This window comes from Saimiri boliviensis, chromosome 7, assembly GCF_048565385.1.
Source record: "Saimiri boliviensis isolate mSaiBol1 chromosome 7, mSaiBol1.pri, whole genome shotgun sequence".
NCBI lineage: Eukaryota > Metazoa > Chordata > Mammalia > Primates > Cebidae > Saimiri > Saimiri boliviensis.
The window spans coordinates 111356784-111377736 of NC_133455.1; the positions used below are offsets into that span (position 1 = coordinate 111356784).

Sequence of the window (20953 nt, forward strand, 5' to 3'; positions counted from 1 at the left end):
ATTTTAATCTCCAGAAGAAGGCTCTGAATATTTGATTGCCAAGTTTATCTATTATAAATATATAATCAAAATTGTGTTCATCCTGAAATAACATAGATTTTAAATATTACATATTATTTTAAGAGCATAATATGGAGAAAATGCACAAAAACTCCCCCCTTTAACTTCATGGTAAAACATGAACACTTTGGATTTAAAATAAACATTTAAACAAGATTATGTTCCGATTGATCATCTTAATACGAGCTCAGAGAAAATAAGAGTCTAAAATGGCAAAACTATTATCAGGTAACACTTCTTTAGCTAACTCAGTAACTAAAGACAGAATTCTAAATATGAATACAAAATAACTGTAACACCTTATATTTTAGAAAATGTCAATTTCATTTTATTTTAGAGTAGTTTAAATGACCAACTATATTACAAAGCAAACTTTGATTTTGAACCACCTTTTCATCCCCTCATTTTCTTTAAAGAATTTTTGATCTTATGCGAACTGGATCTTATCTATTACTTTGGTAGATAAAGGATAGAAATGTGAAAGCAGAAACTGTTATTTTATTAAGATGTAAGAACAAAAATGCTAAACTATCTAAAAAGACAAATCTTGAAGTCTCTCGGCACACAATTCTGCCAGCATTATTCAGCACAAGTGAGTAAATAAAATTTGTGGGTAACATGAGAAAGTATCATCATAGCAATTTATGAACGTGTCACCTCAGAAATGTAATGGAAATATTTCAGAATAATAAGATTTAGACTGCAGAAACAATTTTCTCCCAATCTCAGCTAAGTCGCTTGCTACATAAAGCTTCAGCATAGTACAGAAAAGCGCAGATATAAGCAAAGACACAGACTAGCTAGGAATAACTGATTAGGGCAAAATAGAACAAAACAGCCAATTAACTCACCAAATAGCCTTTTCCTAAAAATCTGCCTTCTTTTCTTTGTCTCAGGTTTCTGGTTTCTAAAGACAAATTACATGCTTTCTGACAGAAGGATGACAAACAGGCACACTGTGATCTCTTTTCTGCTCTTTCCACTGGAAGAAAGCTGAACCTCACTGCAATCTCCAAGAGTAAGTACTTTATATGAGCATGCTCAGTATCTAATTTAAATGACTTGGTATTTCATCTCAGCATGTGATGACCTACTTCCAAATAAATTCAGAAAGCTACAAATTTAATAAAGATCATTAACTGACAATAAACTATAAAGAACCACCAAATGATAACTGATTTGTTTTTAACTTCATAATTTTTTGTGTTTCATTTAACTAGAAATTATTATTTCTACGTGTTTATGAAATAACAAATCCTTAGGTTTCAATATAGAATTAACTATGTCAACATAAGAATCCCAAAATGCTAGAATGAATAGGAAGTTGCAAAGCATTCAGGATGTGATCCCAAAATGTAAATAGGACCACTGATAAATTAAGCAAACTATAAACTATCCATATTTCACTTTTCAACCTCTTATTCTGTCTTTTTTCCTGTTCACCAAGTAAAACAATCTGCAAACTATGTAGTGGTATTTTAAGTTCTCCTTTGGAAATATTAATAAAGACTAAGAAACTGAAATGTTCAATGTATTTATTAAAATGTTTGCTATCTTCAAACTACAGTGACAGATTTTTTCTCATTTGTTGTTTATATATTAAATAATAGACTTTTATGTTATACAACAAACGTCACCCAAATATTGATAACCCTATAAAAAAATCTTTTAAAAGTTGCATTTTTGAGAAAAAAAAATTTTTTTTTAAGGCGGAGTTTCGCTCTTGTTACCCAGGCTGGAGTGCAATGGCGCGATCTCGGCTCACCGCAACCTCCGCCTCCTGGGTTCAGGCAATTCTCCTGCCTCAGCCTCCTGAGTAGCTGGGATTACAGGCACGCACCACCATGCCCAGCTAATTTTTTGTATTTTTAGTAGAGACGGGGTTTCACCATGTTGACCAGGATGGTCTCGATCTCTTGACCTCGTGATCCACCTGCCTCGGCCTCCCAAAAGTGCTGGGATTACAGGCTTGAGCCACCGCGCCCGGCCGAGAAAAAGTTTTTTTTAAAATGACACAAAAATGAACCAAACATTCTGCATACGCATGTGTACCCATGCTTATGCCATCAAATACATAATTTGCCTAGTTTGCTGAGTGAATTGCTGCAAAGCCTATTTCTTCGGGATGATGATAATATGGTGAAGTTTATCCTCTGCTCCATTTCAATCCTCCTCCATAAATCTAGATCTAGCACAGCCCCACTAAAACCAGCCAGACAACTCTCACATCTACCTCCAACTTTCACCTTGGGCAGATGAGTAAAAATAGGAAGTGTCTGAACACTTGACACGCACCAAGCTCAGGATAGCATCAGTGACGGGATGGGGCTGACCCATCTTAAAATGGGCCCAAACACTAATTAGTGCTATTCCTTTCTTCGCAACCCTTCCTGGTCACCTCTATTACTTCCCTGTTTTATATCACCCTTTCACATAAACGTCTCATTTTTGAGAACAGTAGCCTCACAATCCTCTACCATCCTGCCTACTAACATGGAAGGTGTGGGAAGGTAAGAAGACATAGGAAATTGTTATCCCATGGAAACAGCTAAGATAAGGCCCTTCCTGGGACAAGATTATCAAAAGGTCATAAAAATTAAAATGTGCCAATATGCGTATGTTTTGTGTCTCTAAGTATTGTTTGTATGGGGGATAGTTCTGTAGGAAGAGTAAATTACCTGCGGTACTCAAAGAAAGCTGATTCCTGACTGAGAAAGCAAAAATTCTTCACTAAAAAGAAACAAATATAAAATCTTGAGAGCTTGTTTGGAGGTTCTAGCAGGGGAGCGCAGCTACTCGTATACCCTTGACCGAAGACCGGTCCTTCTCTATCGGGGATGGTCGTACTCTTCGACCGAGCGCGCAGCTTCGGGAGGGACGCACATGGAGCGGTGAGGGAGGAAGGGGACACCCGCCTAGCCAGCCAGATCAGCCGAATCAACCCTGGCCATCAATGGGGTGACAGATGTCGCAGCCAGATCGCCCTCACATCCCAAATATAAAATCTAATTGTGATCTATAGCATTATTTGAGAACAAGTTATGTATGAGTCATGGTACAATGCAATGCACATGGAAACAAAAATGAGTACAACTATCCTTGTTTTTAAGAGTTCAACTAACAGAAAAGATGAGGCAAGAGTACATATAACTAATCTAAGTATTATAGCAAAGACATCGGTGCTTTAGTGTTCTAGGGAGTAGAGAGGGAAGAGATAAAGCATTCTAAGAAAGGAAATTAGTATGGTCTTTGTGAGAGAGGGGTGAACTTTCTGAAACGCCCAGATGAATACAAAGAATCTAGACTAGACAGGAGAGAGAAAGAAGAGGAAACAGCCAGGTCAAGGCTGAGGTGTGGGACAGTGGAGGACCCAGGAACTGGTGGTGTGGAGACTGGAGAACTTGTGGTATTGACAGTATGAAGAGTAGAAAGTGAAGCCTGTCAACACTGGGAAGAAAGAAAGAGATAAAAAACTAATTATTCTGGGATGGAATCTGGAAGCAGACGGCAAGAAGTGTTCTATATCCTGGATAATGGAAGAGTGAAGGAGTCAACTTTAAGAAAGAGATAGTTACAAAAACAGGTAAACGAGAACAGGTAAAGAGGCAGTTTAAATACAGCCACACTGGCATAGTACTTCTCTTTCCAAATTCACTTTATGAATTCCTCCATATCACTAAATTGCTCTCTAGCATGAATTTCCTGTCTCCTACGCACCCAACTTAAGTGTTCTGATTTAAAATTGAGATCACCTTGTAATTACATATATCCTTTAAACTTAACTAGAGGCCTTCTTTTCTAAATCCTGATATATCACTTATTCTTTTTTTTTTTTTGAGACACAGTCTTGCTCTGTCACCAGGCTGGAGTGCAGTGGCGCAATCTTGGCTCGCTGCAATCTCTGTCTCCTGGGTTCAAGCAATTCTCCTGCCTCAGCCTACCGAGTAGCTGGGACTACAGGTGCGTGCCACCACGGCCGGCTAATGTTTGTATTTTTTAGTAAAGACGGTGTTTCACCATGTTGGTCAGGATGGTCTCGATCTCTTGACCTAGTGATCCACCTGCCTCTGCCTCCTAAAGTGCTGGGAATCACTTATTCTTTAACTTACTGATTTACCCTTTCTCTACCAGCAAAACCTGATATGTTTCCTAAACACACACACACACACACACACACACACACACACACACACACTCACTCACTCTCTCTCTCTGTCCAAATACCTTTCAACCTGATCTGTCACTGTGAAGCCAGTCTATAAAACCTCCCTAAATTTTGAGGTTCCTCTTGTTAAGAGCCACTGCTCTAGATGCTCATTCACTAGTTCACAGCCTTTCAACTTATGAGTCATTTTTGAAGGGGATGAATGACAGCGAGCACTTACAGAATGTTTCAAATATATGGTCTCATTTAATATTCACAAATCCTCAAGTAATAGATCTTATTAATATTCTAGCTGGTATACAAATCTGGATACAGAGACTCGAAGGCTTATCCAGTGCCACACAGATAAGTTAACAGAGTTGAAATCTGAATCCAGATTTTGGAATTTTTTTGTGGTGATAGAAACCTATGGTCTAAACGTGATCTAAAAAGCAGTGAACTTAGGAAGCAGAACTACTGACAATAATTTTCATGACTAAAGAAACATGGAAAGAGGTAGTGGAAGAGTGGGGAATAACTGTGAAAAGAATAATTAAGAATGAACAAAAAGTAATGAACCCAAGGCAAGTGGGTTTATTTAGTTTTATTGTGGTATAATTCACATTTCATTAAACCCACCTATGGTTAAGTGTATAGTTCAGTGACTTTTAGTGAATTTACAGAGTTGTGCTGCTATTACCACATCCAGTTTTAAAACATTTCTATCACCACAAAAAAATTCCCTCATGTCACATTTATAGTCAGTCTCCATGTCCACCACCAGCCCTAGGCAACCACTGATTTGTCTCTACAATTTGCCTTTCTGGGAAATTCATAAAAATTGAGTCGTACAATGTGTAGTTTCTGTGTCTGGCTCCTTTTAGGTAGCATCGAGGTTTTAAAGTTCAGTCATCCTATACCATTTAACAGTCAATTGTTTCTTCTTATTTCTGTGTAGTTCTATTATAGAGATAAGACATGTTTTGTGTATCCATTCACAGTAGTTGACAGACATCTGCACTGTTAGGCGGTTACGAATAATACTATCAACATTTTAGTACAAATCTTTGTGTGGACATGCTTTCATTCCTCTTAAGATACGTAAGTAGTAGACTTGCTTGGTCAAATTTCAATTAATTTTTTCCAGAAACTGCCAACCTCTTTCCAAAGTGGCTGTAACATTTTGCATTTCTATTACCAGTGTAACAGAGTTTTGAGTTTCTCCACATCCTCCACAATACGTGATAATGACAGTCTTTGATAATAGGCACTCTAGTGGGTTCCTCAGTGTGGTTTTAATTTGCAATTTGCTAACATCTAATGATGCTGAACATCTTTTCATGTGTTCACTGGCCATTTGAGTATATTCTCTTTTGAAATATATTTAAATTTTTCCCCCATTTAAAAAATTGAGCTATTTGTCTTTTTATTGTTGAGTTGTAAAAGTTCTTTATATATTCTAGATATGAGCTATTTGGCAAATACGTCATTTGCGCATACTTTCTTCCAGTCTGTGACTTCTCTTTTCATTCTCTTCAGTGTCTTACATAGATAAAGCAAAATTTTTAAATGTTGATGAAGTTTATCAAATTTTTTCTTTTATAAATCTTTAACCACATCTAAGAAATCTTTGCCAGACCCACTGTCACAAATAATCTTTTTTTCTAGAAGTTTTACATTTTTAAAAATATTTAAATCAACAATTCATTTAATTTTTGTGCATAATATGATTATGATTAAGGGCCTAAAGTTTTAACTTGTTTATGTTTACATATGGCTATCTAATTACCATAATATCATTTACAGAGAAGATTATCCTTTCCACAATGAATTCCTTTGGCATTTTTGTCAAAATTCTTTCCTTGGTTTTGGAAAGCAGAAATAGCAAGCAAGGGAAGGTTTAAGAAAAATGAATGAAGATACAGACAGGTTTGAATTGAAGAGGAAAAAAGGCTAATGAAGTTCATGCCTGATAGTTTCTATTTTCTTCTCCAAGGTATGATCTGCTAGGAATGAAGAAAAGAAGAGTGGGACAAGCATTCTGAGGTGAGTAATCAAAAGTTTGGAACATCTGATATGGGGAATAGGAAAGCTACTGGATAATAAAGACAATCAGTTTAGAATATGCTGTTTTGTCAACTAGTATTAGTGACCAAGAAGCGAAGCTATTCACAGGCCAGACACTGGGGCTTTTATTAAATCTTCTACTCTCTGGAAGAATGAAAAGGAAATCTATTCAACTGGAAGAATAAAGGATAAAAAATATTTTTAAACATTTAAAATTTTTTTATTGATACACAGTATTTAAGGGGGACAAGAGATACTTTGTTGCATGCATGAAGAGTGTAATGATCAAGTCAGGGTATTTGGGGGATTATCACCTCAAGTACTAATCATTTATTTGTGCTGGGAACATTTTAGGTCCTCTCTTCTAGCTATCGTGAAATGCACTTGATACACTGTTGTTGACTACAGTCACCCTACTCTGCTATCAAACATTTAAGCCTATTCCTTCCATCTAACTGCATGTTTGTACCCACTAACCAACCTTTCTCCACCTCCCCTTTCCCCCATACTGTCATCAATCTACTGTCTACCTCTCCTTTCCCCCATACTCCATCAATCTACTGTCTACCTCATTTTTTTTTAGCTTCCACTTAAGGATGAGAATGTGTGCTATTTGTCTTTCTGTGCCTGGCTTATTTCACGTACTAACCTCCAGTTCCATCCATGCTGCCGCAAATGACATGATTTCCTTCTTTTATGGGATAAAAATGATTTTAACTATGACCCTTTTTAAAAAGTTTGACATTTCACCTAACTTACAGAATAAAATATAGAATCCGTTATACAACAGCTTCAGAAAAAAAAACTCAAGTCTTAGAATGTACTTTCATTCCATGGCTTCTGTGGTCATAAGGTTTAATGCTACTTTTTACCGGGACTTGGTATCTCAACAAAGTGTATCTTGCAGCACAAATATTTACATCAAATTTTGTTAAGCGTGGTGGGCTACTGAGCAACTGCAGGCTCCTAAGATCACACTGTCGTGTATTCATGAAACAAGCCTGAATTTTAACCAACCATTGGAAAGAAAAACCAATGAGTAGCAACAGGATCTTGAAAATGAGAAAGTTAGAAATAGGTGCTGCCATCACTGCCACCACTTCACTCTTTGGGACAAACCACTGACACTTTTCAGTACAACACACTGACAATCAGTCATGAAGTACTAACACTAGATATTGTTGATAACAGATTCTTATTTATATTTTATTGCTTTCTCACCCAGATATCTACAGAAGGCATTTTTTCAAAAAAGAAAAAAAGCATTTTGATTTTTAGATATCCAATCTTTATAAAGGAAGATCTCTACAAAATCAGGAGCATATATTTGCAAGAGTCTTGGGTAGAGGTATAAATTCTGCATAATAATTTGCTACCGTCTTACAAAAAAGAATAGTAAATTTTAAAACGTATTTCTATAAAATAAACTTAATGATCCAGTGACTTTTACTGCAGTGATAAATCCTTAGCATCTACTTAGCATGTGGCAAGATAATGAATAGACCTAATTATACATTATTTTGGCATTCAAGCTGTCTTTCAGACAATGTTTAGACTATAAGAAAATCTGTCATGTTTTGCTAGAAAAACAAAAAAAACAAAAGCATACATGAAATAATATGTTGAATAATGGTCTTATAGAAAATTTTGTTTTAAATATTTTACTATGTACATAAAAAAATGGGGATAGGGTATAACTATGCCTGCATTCTGCTAAAGGACAGAAAAATAAGTATTTATTAGTGCTCCTTTCCCCCAAATCAGAAAAGCTACTTTTTCCCCTCACTCTGCCTAAGGATAGTCTTAATCAGATAGTTAATATTATCTTAAGTATTATAAGATTTGTAATAAAAAAATCTGCTCCCTTTCTTCATTCATGCAATCATTCATTCCATAAATATTTACTCAGTATTAACTATGTGCCAGACACTGTTCTGTGTATTATGCATAACAGCAGTACAAAGGTCTATGCTCTCATGTTTATATTCTCATGGGGGAAGAAACTCAATAAACAAAAGACTACATGAGATAGTGTAAAAAGGTGATGCAAAGAACTAAGATAGGTTCAATGACTCAGTGAATGGATTGTCAGAAAAAGCCCTGAGGGGGCAACAGTTAAGCACTGACTTAAAGTCACAACAGGAGGAAAAGAAATTCCAATAGAGAGTGGACAGTTAGTTTAAAGGCTCTAAATATCTTAAAAGATGAAAGAAGGCCTCTGTGACTAGAGTATGGTAGGGTGAGAGGAAAACAGTCAATACAAGTAGAAAAGTCAACTAGGGTTAGATTTATAAGTCAGATAATGAACTTTGGATTTTATTCTAAGTGCTATGGAAAACCACTGGAAGACACTGAGAGGATCTGAATTACATTTTTATATTGCAAGAAAATGAATCTAGCTAGTGTAGAGAATAGTTAGTAAAGGGTCAAGAGCAGAGAAGCAGGGGAAAAGCAAAGAGGCTGCAGTGGTTGTCTTGAGTGAAAGATTATGCTGGCACAGATTGGAGATGCCACAGAGATGGAGAGGAGTGAGCAGATTTGGAGTACGTTTTAGAGGGGAGTGTCAACAGGGCTTACTGATGATAGACTGGAGGGGAGGTGGGGTGATGGTAAGTGAAAGAAGAAAATTAAGGATGCCTGCAAAGGCAGCAAAGTTGTTTTTCGCACTGTATATATTAGACACTATATGGAGAGGTCAGTATACTGGAGATCAGGAAAGAGGTGCAGATGAAGATTTATGGATGAGTGACTGGTGTATGGTGTACAAAGAGCCTTGTAAGTGAATGAGGTGACTTAAAAAAACACACACACCACCAGATAATCCTGTGACTTCAGCAATGCCAACTATGTACCTAGTTCTATGCTTGGTGTTATCTGTGGGAAAAGCAAATCTTTGTCTTCAGGGAGCTTCTATCAGAGAAGACAAGAGCAAACATAATCATAATATGTAAACAATGTAGTAATTTAGAAGGTGGTAAGTGCTACGAAAGAAAAAGTAGAGTGTGGCTCAGGAGTGTGGCTAGGGTGGTGAAATTACACAGCGGTCAGGATAAGCATCATTCAAAAGATAAGACATGAGCAAAAAGGGAATAAAAAGCCAGGCTAAGGAAAAAGTCAGTGTTAAGATCCTGAGGTAGGAACACATAAGATCTTCCAAAATAAGTATCACCGATATATTTGAAAAATAGCCACACTAGTATGGAAGACTGGTCTGAATGAGAGACCAATAGGATTGGAGCAGTGAGAAAAGGATCAGGAAAGGAATGGTCACGAAGCAGTATGAAACCCAGAAGGATGTGATGTCACAGAAGTTAGGAAAAAAGGATGTCAAGGCCCAACGATGCTGAATACTGCCAAGAAGTGAATGAAGTAAGATCTGAACAGAAGTTCCTAGTGTTGGAAGTGCAGCATGGAGTCAACGGGGAAGAGATCTCTACAGAAGGGCAGGGAAGGAATTACGGCTGGCAGGAGGCATATTCACTTATAAAGTGGTAATAGGACAGGCTGGCTCTCAGGATTTAACTAAATTCTTGCTCTATCACAGCCAATGAACAAGGATTTGAAAATTTTAATTATGTCAATATTGTTGATCAGTGCTGGAATCCAAAAAACTCATTTTATTTTCTCATTCAATTATAAACCATGAAAAAAAAATCGTTACTCTAAGCTATTTCTATTAAAAAAAAAAAAAAAAAAAAAAGAGAGGGCCAGCGAGAGTGAGAGGAAAGAAGCTATAAACCTCATAAGCCAGAGTAGTAGCTTTAAGAGCAACACGATAGCAACCACCATTTGCTAAGACCCACTCTGGGTGTTGTGGATAGATGAATCATCTTTTGGTTATACCAGAATATTGTCACAGAGGTTTTACCATTCATACTGTGTATGAGGACAGGTAAAACAGCGTTTCACTGCTAGGAAATGGCTGGAAGGGATTAGAAGGACCCTATGCTTTTTCCACTTTGCCACAGAGTCCCTCTTTTATTCACACCTGCTTAGAACAACAGATCACATGGTAGGTTTTCTTCTTGCTTTGTAAGAGATACTTCTGCTAGCTAGATATGGTATTTTTTATTCTTTATATTTTAATATAACCACTATCACTGTGGTATTAACAAATTACAACTTCCTCAAGTTTCCCTCTCCCTTCCATACATCCTTTCATTCACTTGATATTTCTCAGTGTCTACTGTATTCAAGTAAATACTGTATACTGACAACTCCTGTTGTATTTTAGAATAGTTATCTAAAAAAAGATAGTAAAGCTAGTCTATAATAAGAATTACTACAGTATAAAAAGCACAATTAACCAATATATCAGTAATTACGGTAGACTGTATTTTTTACTTAAATAAATTACTAATACGATGCCAGGAATTATCTTAGTGACCTTAATTTCTACTGGAAAAATTACAAATTACTTGTTGACAGTTTGTGGTTCAAATTTTTTCACTATATGCATTTACAACAATATACAAAATTTTACAGTCTAAAGACCAATGAAGAATCTACTATTAAATTGTCTTTATGTGTTAATTGAAAACATTTTATTGAAATAGCTAATCCCTAAAAAAGTAATCAGTACTGACATTTAAAATATAATCTGTTGACAACTCAGAAAGTGAGATGACAGATTTTTCAAAAAGTTTATAGAAAAGACTCACAAGACCTCATGTTGTAAAAACAAAATATTCTTCAAGAAATCAGACTAAATAAAATACAGAAAAAAACATAACTTGCTTTTTGAAAACTGAAACTAGATACACTTCAGTCATGTCAATTAGTATAGGTAAGGCAAACACCAGATGCTCATTAGGCCAAGTAATATAAACAGCAACAAAGAGAAAGATGCCAAAGTAAACAGAATAATCAATAGAGAATGGCTCCACAAATTAAAGTTCATCTGTAGTATGGAACATATCATGCAGCTGTCAAAAATAACAGGCAGAAGTGTGTGCATGCCATGGAAGACATCTATGATATACATAACATTATTTCTGTATCCATATACATCATAAATATATACATAAAAGGCAGGTAATAGAACGGAATATGTTAATAGTCTAGATAAAGGCTACTTTCACTTTTTTTTTTGAGAGACAGAGTGTTGCTCTGTCACCCAGGCTGGAGTGCAATAGAGCAATCTCAGCACACTGCTGCAGCCTCCACCTCCTGGGGTCAATCAATCTTCCCACCTCAGGCCCCAGAGTAGCTGAGGCTACAGGTGTGCGTGACCACATCTGGCTAATTTTTTTGTATTTTTTTGAAGAGACAGGGTTTCACCATGTTGCCCAGGCTGGTCTCAAACTGGACTCAAGTGATCTGCCTGCCTTGGTCTTCCAAAGTCCTGGGATTACAGGCAAGAGCTACCACTTAACCCAGTCTCTTTACTTATATCCTTTTGTGCTACATGAATTGTTCTGATAAGAATGTATCAGTTGTATAATTAACAAATTAAAAAAGAAATAAAAGAAATGGGGTAAAAGAGGTTGTGGGAGGAAGGGAAAGGAAATAATAGGAGCCAGGAATACGATGACAGGTGCGTGTGCTAGCAGTGTGATATGGAGTGCGATGGTTCAGGTACAAGTCCTAGTCCTGTTACTAACTTTGGGCAAGTTAAACTCCAGGGTTCAGAAGTTTCGTTTATTCAATAGTCTTACTACAGTAAGACTATTTCTCACCCTACAGAATTATTGTGAACATTACATAAGAAAATTTTTGAAATGTGACTAACACTGTCTAATACAGTATAAAAAAGCCCAAGAAATGGTAACTATTTTTATGTTTTGAAATTAAAATGCTAAAGAAAACAGCTTTACCTGTAAATAATTTGCTTTTTATACCTTAAAGTATATTTGGTATGGATCCTTTTCTTTAGTTTTCAAAAGTAGGTATTAATGATATCACAAAGTCAATTCAGTGGAATGTATGCTGGTGGTACTACCAGAAATGTATTTTATCTGAGATTTCCAGTTCTAGCTTTACAAGTGCCTAGAGCTCTTGCCCTTGTTCATACAAATCTGAATCCTCTGTGCCTCTTGCACAGAAATTTCAATATTCAATTTGTCTGTGGAATGAAACTGGTAAATATCTGTATCTCCTAAAGTCATTCTGCAGTAGGTAGGTAAAAGGAGGATATTAATGAGGGGCATATTCTCTAGACCATTCTTTCATATTAAAAAAAAAAATCAGTTGGTAGGGATGCAAATTTGTATAATCTCTATGGAAATCAGTAGGAAGACTTCTCAGTGAACCAGAAATAGAACTACCAGGCGATCTAGCAATCCCACTACTGGGTATCTATCCAAAGGAAAAGAATTTGTTATATCAAAAAGATAAATGTATGTTTCATCAAAAAGACACATGTATGTTTATTGTAGCACTACTCACAATAGTGAAGATACGAAATCAACCTAACTATCCATCAATGGACGACTGGATTAAGTAAATGTGTATATACACAATGGAATACTATTCAGCCATGAAAAAGAATAGAATTATGTCTTTTGCAGCAACTTTGATGGGATTAGAGGTCATTATCTTAAGTGAAACAACTAAGACACAGAAAAGACAAATATTGCACTTCTCACTCATAAGGGGGAGCTAAATAATGTGTACACATGGAAGCAGAGTATGGAATGAAGGACGATGCCGATTGATATGGTTTGGATATTTGTTCTGCCCAAGTCTCTTGCTGAAATGTAATCCCCAATGTTGGAGGTGAGGCCTGGTGGGAGATGTTTGGGTCATGGGAATGGATCCCTCATGGCTTGGTGCTGTAGTGGCAATACTGAGTGAGTTCTTGTGAGATCTGATCGCTAAAAGTGTGAGGCAGCTCTCCCTGTGCCATTCTTTCTTTCAATGCTCTTTCTCTGGCTCTGTGACACTCCTGCTCCTGCTTTGCCTTCTGCCATGAGTAAAAGCTTCCTTAGGTCTCCCTAGAAGCAGAGTCAATGCCAGCACCATCCTTGTACAGCCTGCAGAACCATGAGCCAATTAAACTTCTTTTCTTTATAAATTATCCAGCTTCAGGTATTTGTTTATAGCAATGCAAGAATGCCCTCGTACATGGAGTCAGAGGGATGGGAGGGTAGTGGAGGGCAGATGATGGGAGGTTGCTTGGTAGGTACAATGTGTGCTGCTCCAGTGACAGATACACACTGAAGGCCCTGATTTTACCACAATGCAATATGTATCAATGTAGCAAAACTGCACTTGTACCCTATGACTACACAGAAATCAAAAAATCAAAACTCTGTAAATCAGAATGGATTTCCAATTATAAAATTAATATCTAACTTTCAATTTGGAGTAAGACATTGATTAAAAATCTAATCTGCCTTCTCACAATAACTTAATTTAATCAACAATGTTTGCTTTTAAAACATTGGCTTCACGTGTTCCCAACATGGGGTCTACTGATAGCTCATAAATTATCTTAATAAACAAAGTCTTACCTAAACAAGCATCATTCTTGTGAATCTTACTATATTCTGTCCCTCTTCTAGGTATTAAGACTTTCCTTCTAAAAAAAAAAAATCAAAACCTCATTAACATTGCACCCTCTTGTGTTTTAAGTTCACTCACATGATACTGTCCTTGGATTTATGTACCTAATAAACACTGCAAAACCTAACCTACAATTTAAAAGTCTCGAATCTGAAACAGGGGTCAACAAATTCATTCTGTATAGGACCAGATAGTAAATATTTCAGGCCTTGTAGACTGAGCAGTCTGTCAAAACTATTAACTTTGCTATAGTGAGATAGTAGCCATAGATACTACATAAACAAATGACTGGCTGTATTCCAACAAAGCTTTACTTACACAAACAGACAGCAGGCTGGATTTGGTTCATAAGCCACAGTTACTGACCCCTGATCTAAAATATTAATTAAGCAGAATGTCTATGATAGTCTTATCACTCCTTAAAAGTTTAGTGCCACGTCTGATCAATTATTTACTAGATCTTTCACTCATTAATGATTAGTATTACAAATTTTAGTAAGAATAAATTCTTTTCTTTTCTTTTTTTGAGACAGGTTGGGCTCTGTGGCCTAGGCTGCAGTGCAGAGGCGCCATCTTGGCTCACTGCAACCCCTCCTGCCTCCCAGGTTCAAGCAATTCTCCTGCCTCAGCCTCTTGAGTAGCTGGGACTACAGGCACATGCCACCATGCCTGGCTAAATTTTTTTTTTTTTTTTTGTATTTCGAGTAGAGACAGCATTTCAGCCATGTTGGTTGGCCAGGCTGGTCTTGAACTCCTGACCTCAAGTGATCTGCACACCTCGGCCTCCCAAAGTGCTGGGATTACAAGTGTGAGCCACTATGCCAGGCCAAGAGTAAATTATTTTCTTTTCTTATAATTTCATTAGGGCTCTCCTTAATATTTAAGTTTTCTTAATTCCTCATGAATCTCATTTTCTAAAATTTGTCCTTTTTATATATATCTTTAACTTCTCTCCAAGTTTCCCATGAAAAGTAGAAATGTCAGCACTTCTCTGTAATTAACTGCTCTTATAAAATTCAAAAAATAAAGCAAGCATTTACATGTGTACTTTTCCCTTCAGTAAAATTAAAAATAAAAATACTAAAAAATAAAAAATAATTCAAAACAATTGTTATAAAGATACCCTTCTAAAGTATAGTAGCTAGCCTCGAAGATGACCCTCAGTGATCCCCAACCTATACAAGGACTTTACAAAGGGTATGCACACCCTTGTACAGTCCCCTTCTGCAACAAATCAAGGCTGGCCTTTTTCACCAATAAAAAATGACAAAAGTGACACCCAAAGCTAAGTCATAATGGCAGCACAGCTTCTGCCTTGCTCTCTTGGGCTTGGTCGCTACGGATAAAGCCATCCACCATGTGATGAGTCAAAGAAACCAACTACCCACCCTCAACTTGCCAGACACGTGATCCTCCAGCCTGAGCTTTCGAGCTTGCAGAGACTAAAGCCTTAGGCCATATCAAACTACAATCTCATGAGAACCTGAGCCAGAACTGCCCAGCCAAGCAGCCTGAGAATTCCTGACTCACAGGAACAGGGAATGTTAATAAATGATTATTACATTATATTTTGGGATGATTTGAGAAAACAGCTGATATTCCTGTATCTAATTAGGTTACAATGTATCTTATTTTGTATAACTGAATATTTTCTTTTTTGGCAGCAGCAAATGATAATCATCTATGTTGCAATAAGATGAGTTTAGGGGATGGGACTGATTAACAACAACCAATTAGCCTGCAAGGTGGTGATGGATGCTAGACTGTTTGTTCAACAACATTCAACATTAACTCAAAGCATTCAGTGTGGGAAGCTGTGTACTAGGCTATTAAAGCATTAAGTCTGATTTCTACATACTGGCCTATGATCCACAGTTATATGCAAGAAACAAGCCCTGCTTCACTCCCATTCTTGCCCAGGTAAATCTTACTGTTTCATAAGGCACTGTGTTTTTAAATCTTGGTCTGACCCATTAGTGAATAATAAAATGCAGTTAACAGGATGTTTGCTACTATACTTTAAAATAACAAAAGAGGACAAGGTGGTAAAGGGAAGAAAGTGTTTTCAATTTAGTATTATATAAAGTGGACAGTGTGTCATCCAATATTATTTATTTCTTATTGTGGGTCATGGTCAAAAAAATTTAAAATAAATGACATAAAATACCAAATATGTTTACATCCTAGGAAACTAGTCACCACACTCATGCAGTTCTTAGCCAGCTCATTTTCCTCTTCCAACTTCTCTTTAGCTAGGCTTCACTGCTCATTTTGTTTTCACACTGGTATTTTTAAATTCCTGTGAAAATTGGCTCTGGCTCAGTTGATTTTTTCCTAATCTCAGTTCTGCTTATCTTGAGAGGGCTGAGAATAGGAAAGTCTCTTCTCCTTTGGGACATCCCATTTAAAACACACCTAATGGTTGTTTCATAAGAATAAGGCAAGCAAAGAGAGGAAGATCGGATAGGGAACTTAAAATAACACTGAGATAACTGAAATTTCTGGCTAGATGAATCATCTTCAGTTCTCCAACAGGCTAGTAATAATAGGCTTTCGAGGTTAATTTTTAACCCTATAATGTCCATGCAATAATTATACTTCCTACTAAGTAGACTTTTGGATTGCTAACAGTCATGTGCAGCATGTAAAGCTCTCTGCTTTCATGACGAGGGCCACAGATGTAGTACACATCTCGAATGCAGTTTCTCCCCTGCGGCACCTGACACAGCGCTTTGCATTAACTTGAATGAATGAGTATCTTTAAAAAAATTTTTTTGGGGAATTGAAACACCAAAAAAGGGAGATATTTATCCAATTGATAATTCATTCACTTATTTGCAGTGCTTCAAGACAAAGGCATCATTATCCATGAGGAAGTTTTCCTAGCTTTAAACCAGTATTTCTATCACTGAAAATGTAATTACCAGTAAATATAACAAAATATTTCCTAAAACTTTTTAACAAGATGAAGGAGGATTTCAAGATTGAGTTTTTTTCTGTCAAACGGTGAAGTGAAACTATGGAAAAAAAAAATGACACCAACAGTAAGACTTCAAAGAGTAGACTCAGCAGAATAATAATTTTTAAAATATATGATACAAGAAGGAAGTGGAGATGCAACATGTTGTAACCAGATTTTAACAATTAATAAAGAAACAGATTAGTATCTTTGGAAAAGCACAGAAGAGCAAGCAATCAAATTCCACTAGAATGAGATCAAGAATAGAAAGGGGGGCATTAAGTCACAAAGGCTCTAATGAAAGGAAAATTCTGGCTGTTCTCAAAAGAGCCGTTTCCTAAGCAACAGTCCCATTTTTATTAATTTTTCAAAAAGGAGTTATTATTTATGTCAATAAAATTTTAGCACTTATGTCACTGTAGTCCTATCATTGGTCTAAACAAGACTTGAGAGCAGTCTGTTTAATAGTCTGAATAGCATGAATATGTTGATAATGTGTCAAATTTATTTTCCTAACCCATTCCCGAGTTCCAGACTAGTAGGTATACCAAACTCCCTGCCTGAAATTCCCATTGGCTTTCTGCAACTATCTCAAACTTAACCTACCAAAAACTAATCTTTCGTTGATTTCCAACCATCAATCCACAACTCCTCCTTGACTCCCTACCACTTCCCGGCAAAAATCAAATATTTTTTCCCATTTCTGAGCATCAAACCTCCACCCAGCTGCGTGAATCACAGGGCTGCAATTTATTCCTTCCTTCTAACCCAACAAATCCTATATAGTCTATCTGCAAAATCTCCTCCTCAAATGCTCTACCTTCCCCTATCTCTGCTGACACTTTCTTCATCTATCTACCATCTTTCCTCATTTAGACAAATGCAATAGCTTCTTAACTATTCTCCTTGTTTCTACTCTAATTCTCACATCATTTAATCCTCCGAAAATGCCAAGACTTTGATGAGTCTTCTAGGTCCTGCACAGTGTGGCCCCAGTCCCTCTCACCAGGCATGGCTGGGAAATCCCATCTTCCTTGCCTAGTTCCAGGCACAGACACACTAGGTTATTTCAGACCCTGTGAATCTCTTCATCCTAGAAGGTTCTTCTCTGGTAAACTAAGTATCTGTATAGTCTCAGGTTAAATCCATTTAAACACACTTTATTTACCTCTGTAAAAACTGGACAGGTGGAAAAATTCAGGGACAGAGCCTGTTTTATTCATCCCTGTGATCTCAGAATCTACCAGACTGGTGTACAATAGAAGCTCAATAAACACTGGTCATTGAAAAGGCTTTTACATTTAACCCCATTTACCATTAAGTATATTTAACGCCTTTTAGGTAAATTATAAATTTGAACAGACAATTGCAAGGTAAAATAAAAAATGAATTTAATTTGAAAAAAGGAATATAGTCTAAATCAACTTAATATGTATCATAATCTGTTCTTTTGCCTTTAGGGATTACAAGTTTATTCATACAGGCTGGGTGCGGTGGTTCATGCTTGAAATCCCAGCACTTTGGGAGGCCGAGGCAGGCAGATCACAAGGTCAGGAGTTCTAGACCAGCCTGGCCAACACAGTGAAACCCTGTCTCTACCAAAAACACACATACACACACACACACACACACACACACACACACACACACAAATTAGCTAGGTCTGGTGGTGGGAACCTGCAATCCCAGCTACTAGGGAGGCTGGGGCAGGAGAATTGCTTGAACCTGGGAGGTGGAGGTTGTGGTGAGCCGAGATCATGCCATTGCCTTCCAGCCTGGGAGACAAAGCTAGACTCTGTCTCAAACAAAACAAACAAAAAAAGTGTATTAATACAGTACGTTCATAAGTTGAATATGCAAAATAAGACCTTGAAGGTGAACGAGAATCGTGGTCTGATACAGTCATTCCATTTAAATATTTCCTCTAATTTGGCCATTACCAGAAGCATCGATAAAATTTCAGAACCAGCAACATCATTCCTAATCTAAATTGATATTGAAATCTTTATATGAAAGACTAAAAAAATTTTAATATTTTAAATCATTCTTCTCTTCCTATATTTTTCTTTCTCATACATTCATTATACTAGAAGTAAAATTTTTGTCTTTCAAAGGGAAAATAGCATGCTGACCTGAAAATATTTTTATGAAAAAAATGTATTAAGATAGGATGAAAGAAAGAGGAGGGAAATAACAATGTTGCGGGTAGGAGCAGAGAGGATTGATAACTTTAATTTTCCTTTCTAATTCTACTTCAAAGTCCTCATGTTCTTAATATTAAAGAAAAATTCTAGTCTGGACAACATCTTTACTTTCAACTCTATTTGTACCTGCTCTTAATAATCTAGCAATGTTCAAACCTGCATACGTGTGAAGTAACCACACTTTCCTTACCACGCAATCGACTTCATTTTTTTCTATTTTTCATAATGACCTTGATGAGAATAGCAATGTTCTGACAGGTGGCAGACCAAAAATGGTTTTCATTACTTGAAGAAAGAAACCCAAATACATAAGTAATTTGTTAAAGAATCTTAGCAAACAAGTAGCCGTTTCTGCGAAGCTTGGTCAGCCACCACTTAGTAAGCACTTTATCTGAAGAAATGTTTCTCACTCAACTGGCAAAAAAAACCCCCATAAATTGAAATAGATCACATTAAAAAAAAACTAAAGTGGTCTAGTTCCATTTTCATAAAAATATGTTCCTATATGTTACTTTTGTGTGTTCTACATCCCAGTAAGGTAGAAACATTCATTCATCTCATTACCATTCTTTTCTTACTTCTCTAAGTGTTCCATTTAAAAACAATAGAGCCGGGCGCAGTGGCTCAAGCCTGTAATCCCAGCACTTTGGGAGGCCGAGGCGGGTGGATCACGAGGTCAAGAGATCGAGACCATCCCGGTCAACATAGTGAAACCCCGTCTCAACTAAAAATACAAAAAATTAGCTGGGCATGGTGGCACGTGCCTGTAATCCCAGCTACTCAGGAGGCTGAGGCAGGAGAATTGCCTGAACCCAGGAGGCGGAGGTTGCGGTGAGCCGAGATCGAGCCATTGCACTCCAGCCTGGGTAACAAGAGCAAAACTTCGTCTCAAAAAAAAAATAAAATAAAAATAAAAATAAATAAAAAAATAAAAACAATAGATAGGGAACACTGAGGACTTATCTATATTCTAGGCTACGTCCACACTAAAAAGATCTGACTTTTATAACCAGTAGGATATTGCAGAAATGGCAAAACTTGACTTTGAGCTAGGTTGCTGAAGCCCTTGTGGCTTCTCTCTGCCTTCTCTTGTATCACTCACTAGGGGTAAAGCCAAGCAGCATGACTGAAGAACTGAGGCCACCTGCTAATAACCTGGATCAAGCTGGAAACAGTTCCTCTAGCCCCAGACAAGCCTGCATCTTAACTATAATTAAGACCAACATCTTTTTTTTTTTTTTTTTTTTTTTTGAAACAGAGTTTCGCTCTTGTTACCCAGGCTGGAGTGCAATGGCGCGATCTCGGCTCACCGCAACCTCCGCCTCCTGGGTTCAAGCAATTCTCCTGCCTCAGCCTCCTGAGTAGCTGGGATTACAGGCACGCGCCACCATGCCCAGCTAATTTTTTGTATTTTTAGTAGAGACGGGGTTTCACCCTGTTGACCAGGATGGTCTCGATCTCTTGACCTCATGATCCACCTACCTCGTCCTCCCAAAGTGCTGGGATTACAGGTGTGAGCCACCGCGCCCAGCCCTAAGACCAACATCTTAACTATAATCTCCTGAGAGAACCTGAGCCAGAACCACCCAGCTAAGACACTTCTATGATTCCTGACTCACAGAAACGGAGATATTAAATACGTACTGTCGTTTTAAACTGCATGATAACTGACACAGTATTTCCTCAATTTTCGTTCATCATGTGTTCTACCAATTTGAAGTTCAGCGTATCTAGAAATTTTAGATGTAAATAGGAAAACACTTTGCAATCCAAATCCGGAGTTCAAAAGGTCAGATCTAGACATAGCAAAAGTGAGCTTTTGGAACTCCATTTGTAAGACCTCACATACATTAACTTGCCTCTACTGGCCAGAATGCTACTAGATAAGGCACTTTAGAGTATTGATAAAGACAGTCATATAGAAGATGCTGATTACATGCCTGATAAATTACTGAACCAATTAATGCAACTGGAATAAAATAAACCAAAATGCCATGGGTGGTTAGCGTCATC

The 20953-nt window shown here is 37.1% G+C and overlaps 1 protein-coding gene across 37 annotated transcripts in view; it reads right to left on the reverse strand.

Moving 5' to 3' along the window:
* Nucleotides 1–20953, reverse strand: part of PLEKHA5 (pleckstrin homology domain containing A5) — a 246104-nt gene that overhangs the window by 165124 nt on the left and 60027 nt on the right. For 2 of the 37 annotated variants that reach the window (XM_074403216.1, XM_074403214.1), the window contains exon 1: nucleotides 912–20172. The exons of 31 other annotated variants lie outside the window; for them this stretch is intronic. The gene's annotated coding sequence lies outside the window, so the exon portion shown is untranslated. Of the gene's footprint in view, nucleotides 1–911; nucleotides 20173–20953 lie in introns of those variants that run through there. 4 more of the 37 variants (XM_074403226.1, XM_074403219.1, XM_074403223.1 and 1 more) reach the window with 2 other exon arrangements.